General features: G+C 37.5%; 1 protein-coding gene across 4 annotated transcripts in view; it reads left to right on the top strand.

Moving 5' to 3' along the window:
• ABHD12 (abhydrolase domain containing 12, lysophospholipase) overlaps positions 1–25,765 on the top strand; it is an 84,876-nt gene that overhangs the window by 27,358 nt on the left and 31,753 nt on the right. The gene's annotated exons all lie outside the window — the stretch shown is intronic.

The following is a 25,765-nucleotide window of genomic DNA, read 5'->3' as shown; positions in this document are numbered from 1 at the left end:
GCAGAAAATGATAAAAATAAAAATGAAGAAATGACAACTCCATCTAACAGGAAGCTTTCTTAGACTGATCTCAGAGACACAGCTTTTCTCCTTAAGCATGATGAGCTCAGCTCATTTGTTTTTTCTGTATTGCCCTTAAAATTGGGGACAGGGATTTGTTGTTTAAAATCTTCATTTGTTTTCTGCCTGTCTCCTTTGGATAGGTAGTAGCAGAGAATGAAAGTGAACCTCTGCTAGTCTTAACATCTCGCATTTAGTGTTTTCCGGCTTACAGGTCAACAGGGCATCAAACAGGCTTCATTTCATAACATCAGTTGGTTTTGTGTAATATCAGAATATCCAGCCATAGCTTTGCCGAGGCTGTGATGGTGTTTATTTGAGAGTGGGGGTCTTTTGGGAATGACTACTGTCATTTTTCCTGTTCCAAAGACAAAAAGTCTTTCACAGCTCAAACTTCTTAGAAAAAAATAATGTCTCCATTGTTCAAAGCAGTTTAATTATGTTTGAGTATTTCTTTAGAAGGCACAGAAGGAGAAGAAAAAGAGATAGGAAAGAAAGTACAGTCAGATAAGAGAAAGAACAGACATGTGATGGGGGCATGTTTCTAATTCTGAGTTGTCAGAGGGAATCCAAACACTGTCATTCTAAGAAGATGGAAGAAATGGGCAAAAGCTGAGCAAACCAGACAAGTTTTTTTCCCCTAATGTTAACTAATTTTTTCTGACAATATAATTCTGTCTTTCATAGGATTTTATGGACTCAGTAGTTTGGCTTGCTGGATTTCTGTGGTGTTGCCATGTTTCCCAGGCCGCTTGGGATCCTGTGTTTTTGTGCGAATGGTCTGACCCGAGAGTGTCCTCTTCTTGGACATCAGGAAAGAGGGGCTGTGTTCAGTTATGCGTGGATAGTGTGTCTCATATACAAGCCTCAGATTTTCATCTGTAACATGTGACTTGTATGCAGTGTTTTAACCAAGAAGGCATGAGGCCTGGCAGTTGATGCTGAAAAGTCAGAATGCTTAAAAACTCTGAGCCATAATTGTGAATGAACTTCAGTGGAAGGATGTGTTCTGGCACCAGAGCTGAGGTCAGTTGGGGTGTCCTCCCGCTGTGGGCACTGTGAGTCCATAAGTGCAGTGCAGCCTTCTTCCCAGCCCTTCCTGCTCCAAGCTCTCCCCAGAGCCTCCTGGCTGCTCCTCGCCAGTGCTTGGCCTGTGCCCTCCACAGCTGTGAACTGGTACTCAGGTAGGAACAGCCTTTTGGGCCAAATTCTGGTTGTTGCTTTTTGCTTACTATCAAATGTAATTTTCTGCTTCATTAAACTTACTTGTTGAAGCCAGAAATTCCTCTTTTTTGTTTATTGGCTTATGAAAATGGTATAAGTCTTAAAAAAGAACCTTCAGATCCTGTCCTTAGAGATTAAAGTGTTCATTTGGCCACTGCAGGATGGCTTCGTTTGTCCCCAATATCTGCGTCCATCCCAGGTTTATATAGAGACCAGCAGGAAAGGAGTCAGGCACCCTCAGCTTATTGGCCTGTTCCAAATGCCGAGAGAGAGGAGACACTATGTGAAACTGTGAAGTGCGAGTGGTGGCACATTAATGAGCATGAGCAGTCATTCTTTGGTGAAGTTTTGGTTGAGCACAAACCATGATCGACATTGAGTTTGGCTTTACAGAGATACATGGAAACACCCTGAAGTTGAAGTGGGTGGTGAGTCCTGAGGTGTGCAGGGAGCTGCCGGCTGGGCAGGCAGGCTCTGGTCTCTAGGCCCAGGCTGGATCTGAGTTCTCTATACCTCTGGCAGTTGCTTGTTTCCTCAACCTTCATGAGATCACGGTTACTTTCCAGCAAGAGCTCTGGGTCTGGTTACCAGGCATAGAAACTAATGTTCCCAAGCCTGCCTAAAGTGGCCCCAGTGACCACCAGGCTATACAGAGGGTGGATGAGACAGGCTTTGGTTTGGCTGTATTTTCCCCTCTGGACTCTATTTTTGCACTTCAGAATGTGCATAAAAAAGTTACTATATTCTCAAGCATGTTTTGAGAGGGTTATCTTTTGGAACAACTAGAGAGTAAGGTTGCATATTCTGCTTATAAATTTGTTTATTCTTTAAATTTCTTCTTTGAGTTCTCTACTCTCATTTACAGGTATTTGTTGAAACTTTGGGAGTTAACTTTAAATGTATATTAAACATGGCATTTGTTTACCAGAAAGAAAATGAGGCTTGCTCTCAGCTCTGGTATTTGGGAAAAGCATTAAAAACATGGTATTTCTGATTTATTTTGGGTACTGTTTTTGTATTACTTAGTGGTAGATTCAGTTTTTAAACCAGCTCTTTCTCATCTACAAATTCTTTACATTTGTCCTGTGTACTCGGATATTAGAGAACTGTGATAGAGCTGCTAATTTAAAATCACCAATTTTGAAGGCTAGAAACACTTAATTAAAATTAATTTTAATTTTGAGAAATCTTTTTTATAGATATGTACAATGGATAAATACCCTTTTTGAAAAAACTGCATCCTGAGCTTGAGAGATGCAGGTAGCCTTTTAATTAGCAGTCCCTTCATGCTCCTGTCAATTTAATAAACAAATGTGTTGTTTACTGTGTTGGAACTGTGGCTAGTTTTTTAAAAGATAATAAAAGTCAGGGTAGAGATCACACTCAAGGCTAATAAAACTAGAATTTCTGAGGCAGGGCCCAGGCATTGGTATTTTGTAAACTTCTCAGAAGATTCTAACACAGCCAAGTGACTGTTGACTACAGTACCTTTCAACGCAGTTACACGAGTTTTTTGGAATGCCCTGGTGTCCAGGGTCAGTCACCTCCCTGACTGGAGACATCCCCAAGGGGATGGAGACACAAACTATGAAATAGAAAAACTTGTGGAACGAAGTGCAGTGGGAGCACAGAGAAGTTGGTAGTGTCTCTGATAGATTTTCTGCATTAATGATCACGGGGAAGTAATTCTTTAATAATGGTTCACCGAGCACAATCTATAGGCTTGGCATTGAGTTAGGTGCCATGGAGCCAAAGATGAAAGAAGGAAGGAGTTCATCATGTTGGAGAAGAAAGACGGCCAGACCTGGTGATGCCACGTTTGGGAGGAAGAACTTTCCCTCTACCAACTTAAGTCTGAATGGTCAGGCCTGCAAATCAATGGACAAGCGACAGATTAATAGGAGAAGAGTTTATGATGTGTGTGGGAGTACTCTGTAGAGAGAGTAGCTCCACTAACAGCTACAGGGAAAGGTTTATATACCAGTTTAATAAAGGGAAGGGCAGGATTAGGGCTTTATGGGATGGAAGGTTCTGATGAGGCGTCTTTACACAAGTTTTTTGGAATGCCCTGGTGTCCAGGGTCACCTCTCTGACTGGAAACATCCCCAAGGGGCGATTTGTGGCAGCTAACTCTCTGCTCTAGTCAGATAAGGGAAGTTCAGGGTTTTTTTCTGCATCTGCTGTAGCTCATGTTTTCACTTTGAAGTAATTTTTACCATTTCTGGTGAGTTATCAGTCCCCATATTTCCCTCATTTGAAACTTCCCAAGAAGTTTCATAAACAAGAAACTGACTTGATTGCTGCAGAGAGAAGACTCTGAGTGTTTAGAAGTTGAGAAGAGATCTGCAAAGGGGAAGAAGAGCATAGATTAGAACAAGGAAGCAAAAAGAAAAACAAAGGTTAATGGTTGGAGCAGATTATAAACCCAGTTTCTGAGTCCAGAGGGCAGTCAGTTGAGAAGATTTTTAAACTTTGAGTTTGAAACATTTTTAGATGGTAGAGTGAGGATGGCAGTGGCAATAAGATGGATTTCCTGGTTTGCAATTTGAGTGTCTTTGGTGATAGCATCCCATACATGATCTGTCGTGGTGATGAGTCCTTTGAAGTTTACGTCAAGTTGACCAGCTTCAGCTTGCAAGACTTTTTCAGATCCTCGGGGAAAAGGGAAGCTACAAGACAGTCTGGAGTCCCAGTGAGGATCTGGGCAGTCAGGTCTTAGTTTTCAGTCACCTCTGGCCAGGAGGGTGGGAGAAAAAGTAGAAATGTTAATTTGGAGGCTTGTAAGCAGATATTGAAGGAAACCAGAAGAATTGAGAATTTGGTAAGGACTGACAAAATGTACAAGATGGCAAGATCTAGTCCAATTTATAGAACGATATTAAACCTCCAAGATGAACAGAACTAAAATCAGATAACCCACAAGGGTGTGTTACATTTCTCCATTAAAACATAAAATTTCTCTCTACACCCACCTCCTTCTTTGATCAAAGATAATCAAGCAAGATTATTTTTCTTTATCAAATAAGTCTGTTCTCATTAGATTTGGCCCGATTATTTATATAAGTGAAGCAAGAATGCCAATTGACAACATAGATCTTTTAATAGCTTGCTTTGCTAGAACTTTTTATAAGGAATCTCAGATTAGACTTTTAAAAGCCTCTTGAAGCTAGGAAGCCAAGCCAAAAACTGCACTACCTATAGATTTGGGGGAATTTCTCTCTTCTTGAAGTCCTCAAAGAATCTTACAGTTCTTGGGCCTGCCAGGAAGTGACCTATAAGTAAGACTTGGAACTTTGTAAGTCATAGATATCAGGCCTGTTTTTCCAAGAGGGCTTTTGTAAGAATTGGCTCCATAAAGTAAACTTTAGTTCCTTAAAGCTGTCTGGTCATATACAATTGTATGCATCTTTCTCAAATGTGACATTCCAGTCAAAGCCTTGGTTATATGACCAGTGTTTCCAATTATGTTATGTTACAAGGAGGGCAAATTCTTTGTTTTATTATTATTTTATTGAGGTAATATTGGCTTATAACAATGTAAATTTCAGTATACATTATATATCAGTTTTTGTATAGACTGCGTCATGTTACTGCCAATAGTCTAGCTTTGTCTGTCACCATACATATATGCCCTTTTACCCTCTCCCCACCTACTTCTCCTCTAGTAAACTCTAATCAGTTTTCCTTATCTATGTATTTTATCTTCCACACATGAGTGAAATCATATGGTATTTGTCTTTCTCTGTCTGACTTATTTTGCTTAGTATACTACCCTCAAGGTCAATCCATGTTGTCACAAATGGCACAATTTTGTCTTTTTTATGGCTGAGGAGTATTCCATTGTGTATATTTACTACATCTTCTTTATCCATTCATCTGTTGATGGGCACTTAGGTTGCTTCTGTGTCTTGGCTGTTGTGAATAATGCTGCAGTGAACATAGGGGTGCATAAATCTTTCTGAATTGTTGATTTCATGTTCTTTGGATACATACCCAGAAGTGGAATAGCTGGATCATATGGTATTTCTCTTTTTAACTTTTTGAGAAACCTCTATACTGTTTTCCATAGTGGCTGCACCAGTTTACATCCCCACCAGCAGTGTATGAGGGTTCCCTTTTCTCCACATCCTCGTTAACACTTGTTATTTTTTGTCATCTTAGTTATAGCCATTCTGATGTGTATGAGGTGATATCGTATTGTAGTTTTGATTTGCAGTTCCCTGATAATTAATGTTGAACATCTGTTCATGTGCCTGTTGGTCATCTGTATATCTTCTTTGGAAAATTGCCTGTTCATAACATCTACCATTTTTTTGATCGGGTTGTTTGTTTTTTTTGTTGTTGAGTTTGTGAGTTCTTTATATATTTTGGAAATTAACCCCTTGTCAGTTATATGATTTGCAAATATTTTCTCCCAGTTGTCTTTTTGTTTTGTTCCTGGTTTCCTTCGCCTTGCAGAAGCTATCTTTAGTCTGATGAAGTCTTATTTGTTTATTTTTTCTTTTGTTTCCCTTGCCTGAGTAGACATGGTATTTGAAAAGATAGTGCTAAGACTGACGTTAAAGAGTGTACTGCCAACATTTTATTCTAAGAGTTTTTTGATGTCAGGTCTTACACTCAAGTCTTTAATCCATTTTGAGTTAGTCTTTTTGCATGGTGTAAGATAATGGTTTACTTTTGTTCTTTTGCATTTGGCTGTCCAGTTTTCCCAACACCATTGATTGAAGAGACTTTCCTTTCTTCCCTGTATATTCTTGACTTATTTGTCAAAGATTAGCTGTCTGAGATGTGTGGTTTTGTTTTCGGGCTTTCACTTCTGTTCCATTGATCTGTGTGTCTGTTTTTCTGCCAGGACCATGCTATTTTGATTATAATGGCTTGGTAGTATATTTTGAAGTCAGGGATTGTGATACTTCCCTTGTGTCCTTTTTTCTCAGGATTGTTTTGCCTATTCGGGGTCTTTTGTTGTTCCATATAAATTTTTGGATTCTTTGTTCTATTTCCATGAAGAATGTCTTTGGGATTCTGATTGGGATTGCATTGAATCTGTAGATTGCTTTAGGTAATATGGGCATTTTAATTAGGTTTATTCTTCCAATCCATGAGCATGGAACATCTTTCCATTTCTTTATGTCTTAATTTCTTTTAATAATTTCTTATAGTTTTCAGTGTGTAAGTCTTTCACTCCCTTGTTAAATTTATTCCTAGGTATTTTGTTTGTTGCAATTATAAATAGGATTGCGTTTGTTGCGATTATAAATAGGATTGTATTCTTGACTTCTCTTTCTGTTAGTTTGTTATTAGCGTATAGAACTGCAACTGATTTTTGTATGTTGATTTTGTACCCTTCAGCTTTACTGTGTTCTTTGATTATTTCTAATAGTTTTTTTTTTTGTGAATTATTTATGGTTTTCTTATATAGAATCATATCTTCTGCAAATAGTGACAGTTTTACTTCTTCCTTTCCTGATTGGATCCCTTTTATTTCTTTTCTTTTTTTTTTGCCTAATTGCTCTGGCTAAAACTTCCAGTGCTGTGTTCAATAAGAGTGGCAAGAGTGGGCATCCTTGTCTTGTTCCTGTTCTCAGAGGAATGGCTTTCAGTTTTTCACTGTTGAGTATGATCTTGGCTGTGGGTTTGTCATATATGGTTTTTATGATGTTGATGTACTTTCCTTCCATACCCATTTTCTTGAGAGTTTTTATCATAAATGGGCATTGGATCTTGTCAAATGTTTTCTCTGCATCTATTGAGATGATCATATGGTTTTTATTCTTCATTTTGTTAATGTTGTGTATCACATTGATTGATTTGTGGATGTTGAACCATCTCTGCATCCCTGGGACAAATTCCACTTGATTGTGGTTTATGATCCTTTTGATGTATTGGTGTATTTGATTTACTAATGTTTTGTTGAGAACTTTTGCATCTATTTTCATCAGCGATATTGGCCTATAATTTTCCTTTTTTGTGTTGTCCTTGTCTGGTTTCGGTATCAGTGTATGTTGGCCTCATAAAATGAGTTAGGAAGCGTCCTGTCATTTTCAGTTTTTCAAGAGTTTGAGAAGGATGGGAATTAAATTAAATCTTCTTTGAATGTTTGGTAGAACTCACCAGAGAAGCTGTCTGGTCCTGGAGTTTTGTTTTGGGGGAGGTTTTTGGTTACTGTTTCAATCTCTTTACTTGTAATTGGTCCATTCAGATTCTCTATTTCTTCTTGATTCAGTGTTGAGAGGTTATATGATTCTAAGAATTTATCGATTTCTTCTAGCTTATCCAATTTGTTGGCATATAGCTTTTCATAGAATTCTCTTATAATCGTTTATATTTCTGTGGTATCCATTGTAATTTCTCCTTTTTCTTTTCTGAGTTTATTTATCTGAGTCTTCTCTCTTTTTTTCTTAGTGAGTCTGGCTGAGGTTTGTCAATTTTCTTATCGTCTCAAAGAGCCAGCTTTTGATTTCATTGATTCTTTCTATTTTATTTTTAGTCTCTGTTTCATTTGTTTCCCTTCTGGTTTTTATTATTTCTTTCCTTCCACTGACTTTAGGCTTTGTTCTTTTTCTACTTCTTTTAGGTGTAGTGTAAGCTTGTTTGAGATTTTTCTTGTTTCCTGAAGTAAGCCTGTATTGCTATAAATTTCCTTCTTAGTACTACTTTTGCTGCATCCTGTAAGTTTCCATATGTTGTGTTTTCATTTTCATTTGTCTCCAGGTATCTTTTGATTTCTCCTTTGATTTCTTTATTGATCCACTAGTTGTTCAATAGCATGTTGTTTAATCTCCACACATTTGTGACTTCCCCAGCTTTTTTCTTGTAGTTGATTTCTAGTTTCATACCATTGTAGTCAGAAAAGATACTTGATATGATTTCAGTCTTCTTAAATTTATTGAGGCTTGCTTTGTTTTCCAACATATGGTTTACATTTTGAGAATGTTCCATGCACACTTGAGAAGAATATGTATTCTTCTGTCTTTGGATGAAATGTTCTCTATATATCCGTTAAGTCCATCTGGTCTAGTGTTTCATTTAAGGCCACTGTTTCCTTGTTGAGTTTCTGTCTGGATTATATATCCATTGACATAATTGGGATGTCAAAGTCTTCTATTACTATTTTGTTGCTCTCAATTTCTTCCTTTAGGTCAGTTAATAGTTGCTTTATGTACTTTGGTGCTCCTGTGTTAGGTGCATATTTATTAATGTGTTATATCTTCTTGGTTGAATGTCCCTTTTATCATTATGTAATTCCTATATTTTTCTCTTGTTATCTTTTTTATCTTGAAGTCTGTTTTGTGTGATATAAGTATTGCTACACCTACTTTCTTTTGGTTGCCATTTGCTTGGAGTATCATCTTGCATCCCTTCATTTTGAGCTTATGCTTGTCTTTAGAACTGAGATGTATTTCTTGAAGGCAATATATTATTGAGTCTTATTTTTTAGTTCATCCAGCCATTCTCTATCTTTTGATTGGTGAATTCCATCTGTTTACATTTAGAGTGATTATTGATAATTGAAGGCTTAATACTGTCAGTTTATGTCTTGTTTTATGGTTGTTCTATATTTCCATTGTTTCTTTTTCCCTGTATTTCTGTCTTTCCTTTCAGTTTTGTGTTTCTCTATGATGGTTTTCTCAGTTTTCTCTTTATTTTTGATTTGTGACTCTGCTCTAATTTTTGGTTTTGTGGTTACCATGAGGTTTGTATAAAAAAATCTCATAGATGAGATCGTCTACTTTCTGATGGCCTCTTACCTCCATTAGCATGTATGGGTTCCATCCCTTTCCTCTTCCTTTTCTGTTTTTGTTGTCACAAATTATTCTTTTTTGTTTTGTGAGTTTGTGACCAAATTGAGGTGTTTATAGTTATTTTTGATGCTTGCTTTCCATTTATCCTAACCTGTTCTGATTTAGAGCTGCTATTTTTTATTTTATCTGTCTATCTCATTGCTCAAAGCTATCTAAACCTTTGCCTTTTTGTTTCAGGTGGGAGGGCTCCCTTCAACATTTCCTGTAGGGTGGCAATGAACTCCCTCAGCTTTTGTTTATATGTGTAAGTTTTTCTTTCTCCATCATATCTGAAGAGTAATTTCACTGGATAGAGTATTCTTGGATGATAGTTTTGTCTTTCAGTATTTTGAATATTTCATTCCATTCTCTCCCAGCCTGTAAGGTTTCTGCTAAGAAATCTGCTGAAAGCCTGATGGGGGTTCCTTTGTAGGTTTTCTTCTCTCCTGCTGCCCTTAATGTTTTTTGTTTGTCATTGATTGTCACCAGTTCTAATAGTATATGCCTTGGAGAAAGTCTTTTGGATTGATGTAATTAGAAGATCTATTGGCTTCATGTACTTGTACGTCCAGTTTCTTCCCCAGGTTTGGGAACTTCTCAGGTATTATTTCTTTGAACAAGCTCTCTGCTCTTTTCTGTCTCTCTTCTCCTTCTGGGATATGTATAATCCTTATGTTACTTTTCTTAATTGACTTGGATATTTCTTGAAAAATTTGTTCATTTTTTAGGGATCTTAATTCTCTCCCCTTCTCCACCTGAATCATTTCTAAGTTTCTTTTTTCGAGTTCACTAATTCTCTCCTTCGTAAGTTCTACTCTATTTTTAATGCTCTCCACATATTTGTCATCTCATTAATAGTGTTCTTCATCTCCGAAATTTGTTTTTTTTTTTTTTGAGTCTCAAACTCTTTGCTCACGTACTCCTTCTATTCATTAATTTTATTCTTGAGCTTATTAAACTGTCTTTCTGAGTTTTCTTCCAACTTTTTGAGTTTCTTTATGACAGCTATTTTGAATTCTGTCAGTTCGATTGTAATCTTCTGTGACTTCAAGTTTGGTTTCTGGAGAGTTGTCATTTTCCTTCTGTTCTGCCGTGTTACTGTAGTTCTTCATAGTGTTGGTGAGTTGATCCCCTGCCAGTGCATTTGTGGTAGTAACCACTTTTCTTATTTGGGTACAGCTTTGGTTACTTTGGTTCTGAGCTGCTTCTGATGGTGTTTGAGAGCCTGTACTTTTCATCCTTCACTGCCTCTGCCAGAGGCATCATCAGTGCTCTCCTTGTGCTGCTTGTTTCTCTGGGATTGCTGGTGCCTTGCTGCGTACAATGTCACTGCAGTCTTGGGTGTTGCCACCAGGGTCACCAGGCTGCAAGCACTCCTGCTGCTTCTAGGGTCACCTGGGTCTTGTGTACTTCTCCTGGCTCTCTGTGGCCTTGGATGCTGCTGCCCCGTGCCCCACCTGTGCTGCTGATCCTGGGTTGCCTGGGGGTGCTGGTTGCTCCACTGCCAGGGGTGCTTGATTCACTGGTGTCACTGTCACTGCTGGGGGTCTGGAGACCCAGGGACTTTATACAGCCCCTGATGCTGGTAGAGCTGGTGTTAGGGGTGCCACCACGCGGGGCTGGGTCACTGGTTCTTCTGTGGTTCCTGATGCTTCTGGTCGCAGGTTCCACCTGCCATTGCTGGGGGCATGGGAAGGGGATGCTTTTTAAAAGCTCTTGCACTATCCTCTCGAAGTCACGTGGGTCAGGGTGCCTGCTGCTGCAAAGGATGACAGATTCTTATTGAACTTACACAAGTAATCACATTGCCATGAAAATGAGAATACTCAGTTGTAGTTTCTGAATTCTAGAGAAATCAGGTAGGGAGAAGATAAATGTTTCGTTTCTGTTTAGAAATAATCTGGTAAACTGTTAAAAGTTATAGATAACTTGAGAGAAAACAGAAAGGAATGCTTTATACCCAGAAAATAGAACATTCAGACATCAGCAATATTCCAAACAAAAGCCACTAAAAAAAATCATTCTTCATCATTTCATTCAGTCCCATGCAATTAATTTTTGTCCTGTTAGCAGTTTTTATGAACCCGTCAGCTTCTTCACTAGTTTTGGAAATCCTTAGTCCAGTTGTATGGTCTCAAAGTTATTTAAGCAACGCCATCAGAAGCCTATACCCTAAAGTATCTATCATAGTCCTTTCCAAGGGTCTCTAAGACAATCCCCCTTGTTGACGACAAAGCACTCTGGCTTGTAACTGATTGCAAACACTTTCAGAGAGTAACCAGTGTAAAACAGAAACTGTGGATGACAAAAGACTTAAAATGGCTGTGGTTAAAGATTTGATGAGAGTTCATTACAAAAATAACACAATTGACAAGGAAATTTGATTTTTTCCTATGACATAGAGCATTTTAAATCTTAACCATAATTACAACTTGACTACATTATAATGGGGTATATCGTGGATAATGAGGGCATTGACAAATTTCTAGAAACTTGATACAATTTCTGAAATATTTACATTAATAGTATTTTCTCGTATAAATATACCTTAGGGAAGATTAAGCACTTCTTATTTGACAGTGCTTCATTGCAATTCAATATATCAAATAAACCTAATTATTTTTAACATCTGTCTTTTTACAAGGTAAAGAACAAACTATGATCTTTCCAGGGGCCTTCTGGGAAATCCCAAAGTCAGTTTTAAATCAAGATTTTATTTTTATCTTTACTTATTTTTTATTTAGGATTTGATTTTTGGAAGGCAAAATATCTCAAATTGTCAAAAATGTCTAAAGATTTGAACACTTAGCTAAATAGGATGATAGGTCATTATGAAACAATACTTAGCTATTTGTTTAACCAAAGTGACACTAAAAGAATTAAAAAGTTGCTACAGAAGGTAACATGATTGTAACAAAGCAACCTTAGGTCTTTTAAAAGTAAGAATATTTGGTTCTCTTAAATAGTCAAAGACATGATAAAGGTTAACATAAAACATAGGAAAGTATTTTGATAACATATAAAATCTTTGTTTTCTACGCAGATTGCTTAAAATGTAAAGAAAACCATTTTACAATCTTTTATTAAGAGCAGACCTATAGCCCAAGAAGATTTTCTCATTATAACAGTGAGGCAACCAACCTCTAGTTTTGCAATCAGGTATTATTAATGCTTAAGCTCATTTTTTTTAAAGCCTTGTAAATAAATCCATCCAATCCTAGCCAGCTTTGACCACCCAAAATAAAATTCCTTTTCCAGAAACCTTCTAGGTTTTGTCCTACTCTTTCCTTGTTTCTCCTTCGGGAACAACCAATTATTTTACTTTGGGACAAAACTTACTCTTTTTCCCTTAACAAAAACGCATCCTACATTCCTTGTATACTTTTCATGCAAAGTTATTTCCCATTACCCTTATTTCTAGTAGTTTCATTTGGATATTTGGATTTGGATATTATTATTATAAATTATAATTTAACCCTTAGTAACCTTTGTCTTATAGAGAAAACTAGGTTGCATACAATTTTGAATTATGTATCACATATCAATATTTTGTAGCATGATTAGCAAATTTTGTGAATGTACTGTTTCACAATTTTTATAGGTTTAGCTTCCTCATAGTAAAATTTTTCAGTGGCAAAAAGAACATATTTATTAGCAGACTCCAGTCTCTTTATCTTCTCTGTACTGTATAAAATGAAAAGCCAAAAGTATATAAACTTACACTGAATTATTCATTATTAAGCGTAAGTTTTTTTATCCTATTTAGAAATGATTTAGATGTTTAATGAATATCTGTTACTTAACTTAGCATAACTTTAAAGTTGCAAGTTGCCAGAAAGATTTTTGAAACTATTTTTAGGCAGATATATTATAAAACATAATTATTGTTGAAAAATCCATTTGTAAGACTTTTATTTCGCTTACATCAACCTAATACACTTCTTCTTTTCTTTTTTTTTAAAGATTTCATTTTTGCTTTTTATCCCCAAAGCCCCCTGGCACATAGTTGTGTAGTTTTAGTTTTGGATCCTTCTAGTTGTGGCATGTGGGACACCGCCTCAGCATGGCTTGATGAGCTGTGCTGTGTCTGCGCCCAGCGAAACCCTGGGCTGTGAAATTGGAGCGTGCGAACTTAACCACTCAGCCATGGGACCGGCCCTTACACTTATTCTTAACAAGTATGCTTGGATTGTTCATGAAAATTTCATAGACATTCAAGTAAAGGTAGCCATCATCAAGTTACTTCCCTGTTTACTATTTTTACAACACATGTATGTTAGGCAAGTAACAAAAAATTACAAAAGCAAAAAACCTTAGAATTAAATACATGGTTTTTGTTGTTTTATTACTACACTTGATATACATGAAATAATGGATTTCAAACACTTCATTTTACTGCAAATTTACTTGTACTTTTGTTCTCTGGTTGAACTTATTTATAATTTTTATGATCTTAATCTAATAGATACATTCGATTGTTTTTCTCCTTAGTTTATTAGTCAAATGATGTGTGTTTATGTTATACTTAATGCTGATAACTCAGCAGACACCTGTTTTTATTAAACTGACAATACCAAACTGGTCTTATTTACACATGAAGTTGAAAAATATTTGGGTTAGTTCCTATACTTCTGAGAGTTTTAGAAATTTTTAATTTAAGCACTTATTTCTCTCTAAGCGAATTAGAACAGAGCTCCTTTAAGGGATTTTATAAATTAATTTGATAATACCATCCGGAAGTAGGAAAATATCACAAATATATAACATGTACATATGTACATAAATATACAGACAGATGGGAATAGAGGTCTTTTTGCTGTCATTCTCAAATTTTAGCCATGAGTCAGGCATAAACACAGTAATACAAAACTCACTAACTTATATAAGAATTGATTCTCATCTCTGCCCTACTTTATTTTTTATCTGAATTGTATTTTGGGGAGATGTAACAAGTTAAGATTACTTGCTCAATATGAAGGTTAATGCTTTTTACAGTATTTGTGGAAGAAACCTTTAAGATCTCTCTTTCCCCTGATATGTAATCTTATGGACGTTGTAAACTAAATTTCAGGTGAGGGACTTTGTAGAAATACTGAGCAGTAGTCTGGGTGTCTCCAGAGTCCAACTGAGTGGGTAAAAATATCCAACTTGTTTCCAATTAGTCATTTTTGCTGTTCAGCCTCACGTGGTTGCTTTTGGGAGTCCCTGAGTCCTTTAACATCCCCTGATGGAGGCAGGGGCTTAAAGTTGTAGTGACTGTTGGGAGGTGAGGGGCTGGAGTGGGAGGGAAAGGCCTGGGAGGGAAAGGCCTAGCAGGGTGGATGGAGGCATGGAGGAGGTAGAAGGAGCCGGGCAGAAGAGGCCAGTTCCATGTGCAGTCCTTGTAGGGAAGCCTTTGTGAGGAGACACCTTAGGGTTCATAGCCAATGAGTGGAGAAGGGGATCAGTGGATGGAAAATTACTAAGAGGAGATTTTAAGGGTAGTTGGATTCCTGCTAAACAGGCCTAACAGGATTCTTGCTAAAGGCAGGCCAAGGTCAAGGCATAGTGGAGAAGGCTCAGATCTTGGTAAAAGCTAAGAAACTGAGTGAATGTCTGATGACTGAATAAAAATTACTTTTCAGGTCAGGTTGTGTCAAATTCTTTGCTGTCAACAAAAGAAAAATGGCTTGATTAAGCTACCGCCTTATTAAAAAGAAGTTTTTTCCACTATGTGATTTTTGGCATATAACCGTGAAGAACTGGTGATACTAAACTTCCATTGCCATTTACTGATGTGAACAACTTTGCAGCACTTACATTTTTAAAAAGTTAGAAACAGAATTAATGCCAACTCCTGCTTTTATTCTATCAATAATATATATCTAGGAACATGATGCGTTTGGAAAAGTAGTGGAATCTACCTCATTTAGAAAGGCATTTTTCAATAAAACTTTGCTCTTTATGCTTAATAATTATGTACCAAAAATATAACCTATTTGTCATTTTGAGTAATGTGTATAGTAATTATAATGATAATTCAATCTAGAAGAAAACCATTTAATGTAGAACCTTATTGCTACAGATATATAAATTCTTAAAAATTTCTATTTATATACATATTTTTGTTCAAGAGGGATATGACAAGAATGTCAACAAGTAGTTTGAAGCATAAAATATACTACATTAAGATAATATTCTATTTTGGAAGTAAAATGAGAATACAAGTTGAAATAGGAAAAGGATCCACAAAAGGTTTCTGAACTAATAAATGGCTTATTCATGTATTTTCAAAATGGGTGATGGTAGGTATTAAGTCACTGTGGTAGTTTGATTCTGTTGTATACATTTAAGAGAGTTGTAAATTTAAAATCATCAGTATTTACTATATACCAAAAATTATATCCTCTCTATTTAAACTTATAACAAATTTTAGATGTCAACTTAAAATTGTGCAAAGAGATACACAGTTTTAAAATTCTTTTAGGGGTCAGACAGCAAAAGAAATTGAAGAATACTGGTCCAGATATTATCTAAAAACGTGTTTAAGGAAAAAAAGGTTAAGTCCTCACGGCCAGCCCCATGGCATAGTGGTTAAGTTTGGCACACACCACTTCAGCAGCCCAGGTTCAGATTCTGGGCTTGGACCTACTCCACTCGTCAGCCATGCTGTGGTGACAACTCACATATAAAGTGGAGGAAGATTGGCACAGATGCTAGCTCAGGGCTGATCATCCTCAGAAAAAAAATTTAAAAAGTCCAGTCCTCGAGTTACTACATGGCTGTGAGTTACCTCAGGAGTGGAAGCTTGCCTCGCTCCGGATGCCTAGGCCATGTACTACCCTTCTGCAGGCGGTTGGGCTCAGCAGCTCTAGGACCCTTCAGTAGTATGCAGTATGAGAACCAATAACCCACCAGAAGTGATATAAAGATTACTTCGAAGTGAAAACATCTGCCTTTAGGTGGAGCATGTTCTCTCCCCATTATCTAAGGGAAAACCAGTCCCTGTACTTCCGTTTTCTTCCTTGCTCCCTGGTGGCATCTGAGTTTGCACTCCTTTCCTAGGAGAAGCTTTTAGCTCCTTGCTCTCTCTCCTTCTGCCCTGCTCCATGTTGAGATCACTCAGGACAGTGTTTTTCAAGCATTAGTGCATACTAAAATCAATTCAGTGAATATCTGTCAAGGAGGATTTTTGACACTGTTAGTCAGATATGGTTTTCAATTTCCCCAGTGTCAGTACTAGCAACCAGCATTTTATATGTTTAAGCTGCATCTCTTATATTAAGGGTCATTAATAATTTTATGAGAATAGATGCCTTATACCCAATGAACCGAAGAAGAAATCACAAGGGAAATTAGAAACTACCTTGAGGGGGCCGGCCCCGTGGCCGAGTGGTTAAGTTTGCGCACTCTGCTTCAGCGGCCCAGGGTTTTACCAGTTCGAATCCTGGGCGCGGACAAGGCACCACTCATCAAGCCATACTGAGGTGGCGTCCCACATGCCACAACTAGAAGGACCCACAACTAAAAATATACAACTATGTACCAGGGGGCTTTGGGCGAAAAAGGAAAAATAATATCTTTAAAAACAAAAAAAGAAAGAAACTACCTTGAGATGAATGAAAATGAAGACACAACAAACCAAAGTTTATAGGATGCAGCTAACGCAGTACTTAGGGGAAAATTTATAACTGTAAATACCTATATTTTAAAAAGATCTCAGATCAATAAGCTAACTCTCTACCTTAAAACACTGGAAAAAGCACAAAGTAAATCTAAAACAACCAGAAGGAAAGAAATAAAGAGTAGAGCAGAAATTAATGAAATAAAGAATAGAAAAACAATAGAGAAAGCCAACAAAACCAAGTTGGTTTTTTGAAAAGATAACACAATTGGCAAACCTTTAGCTAGACTGACCAAGAAAAAAGTGAGAAAGTGCGAATAACTAAAATCTGAAAAGAAAGTTGGGACATTACTTTTAGTCTTACAGAAATAAAAAGGATCATAAGGAAATACTGTAAACAATTGTATGCCACTAAACTAGATAACTTAGATGAAATGGACAAATTCCTGGAAATACAAAGTACTGAAACTGACTTAAGAAGAAACTGAAACTCTGAATAGACCTGTAACAAGTAAAGAGATTGAATTAGTAATAATAATGAAAAAAAATTACCCACAAAGAAAAACCCAGGTCCAGATGACTTCACTGGTAAATTCTGCCAAACATTTAAAGAGGAATTAATACGAATTCTTCACAAACTCTCCCAAAAATGGAAGTGGAGGAAATTCTCCCAAACCTATTTCATAAAGTTCATGTCACCCTGATACCAAAACTAGACAAAGACATCACAAGAAAACAAAGCTGCAGACAATCTCTCTTATGAACATAGATGCAAAAATCTTCAACAAAATAGTAGCAAACCAAATCCATCAATGTATCAAAAGTATTATACACCATGAAGAAATGAGATTTATCCAGGAGTACAAAATTGGTTTAACATCCCCAAATCAATGAGATATAGCATATTTATAGAATAAAGGACAAAAATCACATGATCATCTCAAGAGATGCAGAAAAAACATTTGACAAAATCCAACACCCTTTCATGATAGAGTCACTCAGCAAACTAGGAACAGAAGGGAACTTGATTAGCCTGATAAAGGACATCTACAAAAACCCACGGCTAACATCATCCATTATAATGAAGACTAAATGCTTTCTCACTGTTGTCGGGAATAAGACAAAGATGTCTACTCTTACCACCTCTATTCAACTTTGTTTTGGAGATTCTAGCCAGAGCAATTAGGCAAGAAATAAAAGGTATCCAGATTGGAGAGGAAGAAGTAAAACTGTTTCTATTTGCCTATGATATAATCTTATATTTAGAAAATCCTAAGGAATCTACTAAAAAACTATTAAAACTCATAAACAAGTTCAGCAAGGTTGCAGGATAACAAGGTCCAATATACAGAATAAATAGTATTTGTGTACATTTGCAATGAATAATCCAGAAATTAAATTAAGAAAATAACTTCATGTACAATAGCATCAAAAAGAGAAAAGACATCTTGAAATATTAAATCTTCCCACAAAAGAACATACCGTTTCATCATTATACCAAATCTTACATCATATTCCTGACCAAAGTTCCCTAGATTTCTAATTTCTTGTTAAGATGATTCTTGGGAAATTAAAAAATTGTTTTCTGTTGTGATGTGGACCTTTTCTCTATGCATATTTTAACTTGTAAATCCTGGTATGTAGGAAAGCTAATGGAATTTATTTGGTAACTGGTCATTTTCTGAAGCATTAATGTTTTAGGTTTTCAGTTGAGTCTCGTGAGTATTTTAATATAGATAGACAACTATGAGCTATCTTTTCCAATTTTCTTTTTCTTTTCTCTTTTTTTAAAATTGAGGTTATGATAGTTTACAATGTGAAATTTCAGTTGTACATTATTATTTGTCAGTCATCTTATAGGTGTGCCCCTTCACCCTTTGTGCCCACCCCCCACCCCCTTCCCCCCTGGTAACTACTAATCTGTTCTCTTTGTCCATGTGTTTGTTTATCTTCCACATATGAGTGAAATCATATGGTGTTTGTCTTTCTCTGTCTGGCTTATTTCACTTAACATTATACCCTCAAGGTCCATCTATGTTGTTGTGAATGGGACGATTTTGTCATTTTTATGGCTGAGTAGTATTCCATTGTGTGTGTGTGTGTGTGTGTGTGTGTGTGTGTGTGTGTGTGTGTATGTATATATATGCCATATCTTCTTTATCCAATCATCAGTCAGTGGGCACCTGGGTTGCTTCCATCTCTTGGCTATTGTGAATAGCACTGCAATGAATATAGTGGTGCATAAGTCTCTTTGAATTGCTGATTTCAAGTTCTTTGGATAGATGCCCAGCAGTGGGTGGCTGGGTCATATGGTAATTCTATTTTTAGTTTTTTGAGAAATCTCCATACTGTTTTCCATAGTGGCTGAACCAGTTTGCATTCCTAACAGCGGAAGGAATTTGTTCTTTTTTGTCTTGGTGATTATAGGCATTCTATTGGGTGTAAGGTGGTATCATAGTATAGTTTTGATTTGCATTTGATAATCAGTGATGTTGAGCATCTTTTCATGTGCCTATTGGCCATCCATATGTCTTCTTTGGGGAAATGTCTGTTCATATCCTCTGCTCATTTTTTGATCAGTTTGTGTGATTTTTTTGTTGTTGAGTTGTGTGAGTTCTTTATATATTGTGGAGATTAACCCCTTGTTGGATATATGATTTGCAAATATTTTTTTCTCAGTTGGTGGGTTATCTTTTCATTTCAATCCTGGTTTCCCTTGCCTTGTAGAAGCTCTTTAGTCTGATGAAGTCCCACTTGTTGTTCTTTTGTTTCCCTTGTCTGAGAAAAGAGGGTGTCCAAAAAGATCCTTTTAAGACTGATGTCAAAGAGTGTACTGCTTATATTTTCTTCTAGAAGTCTTAACGGTTTCAGGTCTTACCTTTAAGTCTTTGATCCATTTTGAGTTTATTTTTGTGAATGGCATAAGAGAATGGTCTACTTTCATTATTTTGCATGTGGCTGTCCAGTTTTCCCAACACCGTTTGTTGAAGAGACTTTCCTTTCTCCATTATATGCTCTTGGCACCTTCGTTGAAGATTAGCTGTCTGTAGGTGTGTGGTTTTATTTCTGGGCTTTCAGTTCTGTTCCATTGATCTGTGCACCTGTTTTTATACCAGTACTGTGCTGTTTTGATTATGATAGCTTTGTAGTATATGTTGAAGTCAGGGATTCTGATGCCTCCAGCTGTGTTCTTGTTTCTCAGGAGTGCTTTAGCTCTTTGGAGTCTTTTGCTGACCCATTTGAATTTTAGGATTCTGTCTTCTATTTCTGTGAAGAATGTCATTGGGATTCTAATTGGGATTGCATTGAATCTGTAGATTGGTTTAGGTAGTATTCTCTTCCAGTTTTTATAGTTATACTCGGTATTTTCTCTTACCTTATTATTTTAAATTATACTTCCAGAATAGTGTTAAATCACGCTGATGGTACTGAACATCCTATCTCTGTATAGTCTTTTACCCCTAAGTGCCGCTTGGTTTTGGTTACTGGTGTGAGATAGGTATGAATGTTATCATCTAAGGGAATGTCCTCTATTCCTATTCTGTTAAGTGTTTATTATTGGGACTGCATGTTGAACTTTATTAACCTTTTTAGCACCTCTCCTTTATTCTCTGACTACGCCTTGTGACTCTGGCTGATCTTTATGCACCTGGAGTAAAATCTATGTGGCATATTACATTAATCTTTTATTGTGTTCCCTGAATTTGATTTTTCTTTAATTGGAATAAAATATACATAACATAAAATTGGGCATTGTAACCACTTTTAAGTGTACCTCCTCTTTTTTGCTGAGGAAGCCTGGCCCTGAGCTAACATCGTGCCCATCTTCCTCTACTTTATATGTGGGACACCTAGCACAGCATAGCTTGCCAAGTGGTGCCGTGTCCGCACCCAGAATCCGAACCAGCAAACCCTGGGCCACCAAGAAGTGGAACGTGTGAACTTAACCACTGCACCACTGGGCCGGCCCCTTGCCAATTTTTTTAACTGGGTGGTTGGTTTTCTCATTGTTGAAGGTTTCTTTTCTTGTTTTTTTGTGAAGAAGATTGGCCCTGAGCTAACACCTGTTGCCAGTCTTCCTCTTTTTGCTTGAGGAAGATTGGCCCTGAGCTACCATGTATTCCTCTATTTTGTATGTGGGCTGCCACTACAGCATGATTTGGTGAGTGGTGTAGGTCCGCACTGGGGATCCAAACCTGCGAACCCAGGCTACCAAAGCTGAGCGCGTTGAACTTTACTACTACACCACCAGGCCGGCCCCTCATTAATGAGTTTTAAGAGTCCTTTGTATATTTCAGATAATAGTCCTTTATCAGATGTGTCTTTTGCAAATATTTTCTCCCAGTCTATGGCATGTCTTCTCATTCTCTTGACACTGTCTTTGGCAGAGGAGAAGTTTTAAGTTTTAATGGAATCTAGCTTATCAATTATTTCTTTTAAGAATTGTACCTTTGGTGTTATATCTAAAACGTCATCATCATACCCAGGATCACCTAGATTGTCTCTTGTTATCTTCTAGGAATTTTATAGCTTCACATTTTACATTTAGCTCTGTGGTCCATTTTGAGTTAGTTTTGTGAAGGGTGTAGGTCTGAGTCTAGGTTCATTGTTTTGCATGTGGATGTCCATTTTCAGCACCATTTGTAAATCAGATTATCTTTTTTCCGTTGTATTACCTTTGCACCTTTGTCAAAGATCAGTTGATTATATTTATTTGAGTCCATTTCTGAGCTCTCTCTTCTGTTCCATTGATCTATTTGTCTGTTCTTTCACCAGTACCACCCTGGAACTGGCTGAATATCAGCCTGCAGCCTCCTCATCTCCGATGCAGGCTCTGAGCATCCTTCTCCAGACCCGTTGGCCTTTCCTAGACGCCTTTTCTACCCATCCCATCCCTCTCAAATACAGATCTTGGCTCCTCTTAGCCTCCATCACACATCTTTACCAACAAGTGCAACCAAGGATTGCTCTAGGGTCTGCTCTTCTAGGAAGCTGCAGGAAGTTGTAAATTGTACAAGTTGTCCTTTTCTCAAATAATTTGTTAAAAAGTTCCATATCAAAAAATGTCTAAAAATCTGTCATCGCTTAAGAGAAAATCCCAGATTGCATGTTGGGTGCTCTGGGCTTCTTGCCTCTGGTTTGGGTCAGCTCTCCAGAAAGAGAGGCCAGGATGAAGATGGCTCAGGTGGGGGCGGGAGGCTCAGTAGGCTGGGAGGAACATGGAGGCAGGAGTCAGCTTGGCCTGCCCCTGCACAGTATTCCAGGCTTCTTGTCCTGGGGTATGGCCTTGGGCAAGTTACTCTTCTCCTTGGGACTTGGTGTCCTAATCTGTGAAAAGGGGGCTAATGTTTACTGGACAGATTGAGATCACATATGAAGTCTAGCAAATTGATCAGATGATTAATGATTACTTATATTTTGTTTACTTCCTATTTTTTGGATTTAGTGACTGATTTCTTTCCAATATTTGTTTTTGTTTGCTTTTTACCTTTTTACTTATTTGTTTGTTTACTTTCTTTTTGGTGATGAAGATTGGCTCTGAGCTAACATCTGTTGCCAATCTTCCTCTTTTTGCTTGAGAAAGATTGTCACTGAGCTAACGTCTGTGCTCATCTTCCTCTGTTTTGTATGTGGGATGCCGCCACAGCATGGCTTAATGAGCAGTGTGTAGGTCTGTGCCCAGGATCCGAACCCATGAACCCCAGGCCATCAAAATGGAGCACACGAAATTAGCCACCATGCCATCAGGCCGGCCCTACCTTTTTAGTTTGGAATATTTATAGATTCATAGGACATTGCACAGAAATGGATGGGGAAGTCCAGTGCTCCCATCTCCCAGCCTCCCTCAGTGATAACATATTAAACAACCATAGTACAAAACCAACCCCAGAAAGTTGACATTGATGCAATCCATAGAGCTTATTCAGATTTCACCAGTTTAAAACGCATTCATTGTGTGTGTGCGCGTGTACACGTGTGCGCGCACATGCGTGTCTATAATGCTCTGCAGTTTCATTACGTGTGTGGCTTCATGGAACCACCACCCCATCAAGGCACTCACTCACCTGCTCCACCACCACCAGGCTCCTTCAAGCCACCCCTTCACAGCCACCCTCCTCTCCCTCCCCTCCGTGAGCCCGGGCAACCACTAATCTGCTCTTTATCTCCGTCATTTTGTCATTTCAAGAATAGTATATAAACTGAGTCATACAAAATGTAACCTTTTGAGATTGATGGACTTTTTTTTTTGTTGAGTTATCGATAGGTTACAATCTTGTGAAATTTCAATTGTACATTAATGTTTGTCAGTCATGTTGTAGGTGCACCACTTCACCCTTTGTGCCCACTCCCCACCCCACCTTTCCCCTGGTATCCACTAAACTGTTCTTGGTCCATAGTTTTAAATTCCTCATATGAGTGGAGTCATACACAGATTATCTTTCTCTCGCTGGCTTATTTCACTTAACGTAATTCTCTCAAGGTCCATCCATGTTATTGCAAATGGAATGATTTTGTTCTGTTTTGCAGCTAAGTAGTATTCCATTGTATATATGTACCACATCTTCTTTATCCATTCGTCTGTTGATGGGCACTTAGGTTGCTTCCACGTCTTGGCTATTGTAAACAGTGCTGCAATAAACATTGGGGTGCACAGGACTTTTGGGATTGCTGACTTCAGGCTCTTTGGATAAATACCCAGTAGTGGGATGGCTGGATCGTATGGTAGTTCTATTTTTAGTTTTTTGAGGAATCTCCATACTGTTTTCCATAGTGGCTGCACCAGTTTGCATTCCCACCAGCAGTGTATGAGGGTTCCTTTTTCTCCGCAACCTCTCCAACATTTGTTGCTATTAGTTTTAGATATTTTTGTCATTCTAACGGGTGTAAGGTGATATCTTAGTGTAGTTTTGATTTGCATTTCCCTGATGATCAGCGATGATGAGCATCTTTTCATTTGCCTATTGGCCATCAGTATATCTTCTTTGGAGAAATGTCTGTTCATGTCTCCAGCCCATTTTTTGATTGGGTTGTTTGATGTTTTGTGGTTGAGTTATGAGAGGTCTTTATATATTAAGGATATTAAGCCTTTGTCAGATATATGACTTGCAAATATTTTTTCCCAGTTAGTGGGTTGTTTTTTTGTTTCAATCCTGTTTTCATTTGCCTTGAAGAAGCTCTTTAATCTGATGAGGTCCCATTTGTTTATTCTTTCTATTGTTTCCCTTCTCTGAGAAGGCATGGTGTTCGAAAAGATCCTTTTAATACTGATGTCAAAGAGTGTACTGCCTATGTTTTCTTCCAGAAGCCTTATGGTTTCAGGTCTCACCTTTAGGTCTTTGATCCATTTTGAGTTTATTTTGGTGAATGGTGAAAAAGAATGGTCAATTTTCATTCTTTTACATGTGGCTTTCCAGTTTTCCCAGCACCATTTGTTGAGAAGACTTTCTTTTCTCCATTGTATGCCCTCAGCTCCTTTGTCAAAGATAAGCTGTCCATAGATGTGTGGTTTTATTTCTGGGCTTTCAATTCTGTTCCATTGATCTGTGCACCTGTTTTTGTACCAGTACCATGCTGTTTTGATTACTGTAGCTTTGTAGTATGTTTTGAAGTCAGGGATTGTGATGCCTCCTGTTTTGTTCTTTTTTCTCAGGATTGCTTTAGAAATTCGGGGTCTTTTGTTGCCCCATATGAATTTTAGGATTCTTTGTTCTAATTCTGTAAAGAATGTCATTGGGATTCTGATTGGGATGGCGTTGAATCTGTAGATTGCTTTAGGTAGAATGGACATTTTAACTATGTTTATTCTTCCAATCCAGGTACATGGAATGTCTTTCCATCTCCTTATGTCGTCATCCAATTCTCTCAGAAAGGCCTTGTAATTTTCGTTATATAGGTCCTTCACTTCCTTAGTTAAATTTACCCCAAGGTGTTTTATTCTTTTTGTTGCGATTGTAAATGGTATTGTATTCTTGAGTTCTTTTTCTGTTGGTTCATTACTGGAGTATAGAAATGCTACTGATTTATGCAAATTGATTTTATACCCTGCAACTTTGCTGTAGTTGTTGATTACTTCTAACAGTTTTCCAATGGATTCTTTGGGGTTTTCTATATATAAGATCATGTCCTCTGCAAACAGCGAGAGTTTCACTTCTTCCCTCCCTATTTGGATTCCTTTTATTCCTTTTTCTTGCCTAATTGCTCTGGCCAGGACCTCCAGCACTATGTTAAATAGGAGTGGTGAAGGAGGGCATCCTTGTCTCGTTCCTGATTTCAGGGGGATGGGGTTCAGTTTTTGCCCATTGAGTATGATGTTGGCTATGGGTCTGTCGTATATGGCCTTTATTATGTTGAGGTAGTTTCCTTCTATGCCCATTTTGTTCAGAGTTTTTATCATAAATGGCTGTTGGATCTTGTCAGATGCCTTCTCTGCATCTATTGAGATGATCATGTGGTTTTTATTCCTCAGTTTGTTGATGTGGTGTATCACGTTGATTGATTTGCAGATGTTGAACCATCCCTGTGTCCCTGGTATGAATCCCACCTGATCCTGATGTATGATTCTTTTGATGAATTGCTGAATTCTGGTTGCCAAAATTTTGTTTAGAATTTTTGCATCTATGTTCATCAGTGATATTGGCCTGTAGTTCTCTTTTTTCGTGGTGTCCTTGTCAGGTTTTGGTATCAGCGTGATGTTGGCCTCATAGAATGTGTTAGGAAGTGTTCCATCTTCCCTAATTTTTTGGAATAGCTTGAAAATGATAGGTATTAAATCCTCTCTGAAAGTTTGGTAGAATTCCCCAGGAAAGCCATCTAGTCCTGGGGTTTTATTCTTTGGAATGTTTTTGATGGCTGTTTCAATCTCTTTCCTTGTGATTGGTCTGTTCAAATTGTCTGCCTCTTCTTGAGTGAGCTTTGGGAGATTGTAGGAGTCCAGGAATTTATCCATTTCCTCTAGGTTATCCATTCTGTTGGCATATAGTTCTTTGTAGTATTCTCTTATAATCTGTTGTATTTCTGCAGAGTCTGTTGTTATTTCTCCTCGCTCATTTCTGATTTTGTTTATTTGAGCTTTCTCCCTTTTTTTCTTTGTAAG

The sequence above is a fragment of the Equus caballus genome, chromosome 22, assembly GCF_041296265.1.
Source record: "Equus caballus isolate H_3958 breed thoroughbred chromosome 22, TB-T2T, whole genome shotgun sequence".
NCBI lineage: Eukaryota > Metazoa > Chordata > Mammalia > Perissodactyla > Equidae > Equus > Equus caballus.
The sequence above is the reverse complement of the archived record's forward strand: the minus strand, read 5'-3'. Positions and strand labels throughout refer to the sequence as shown.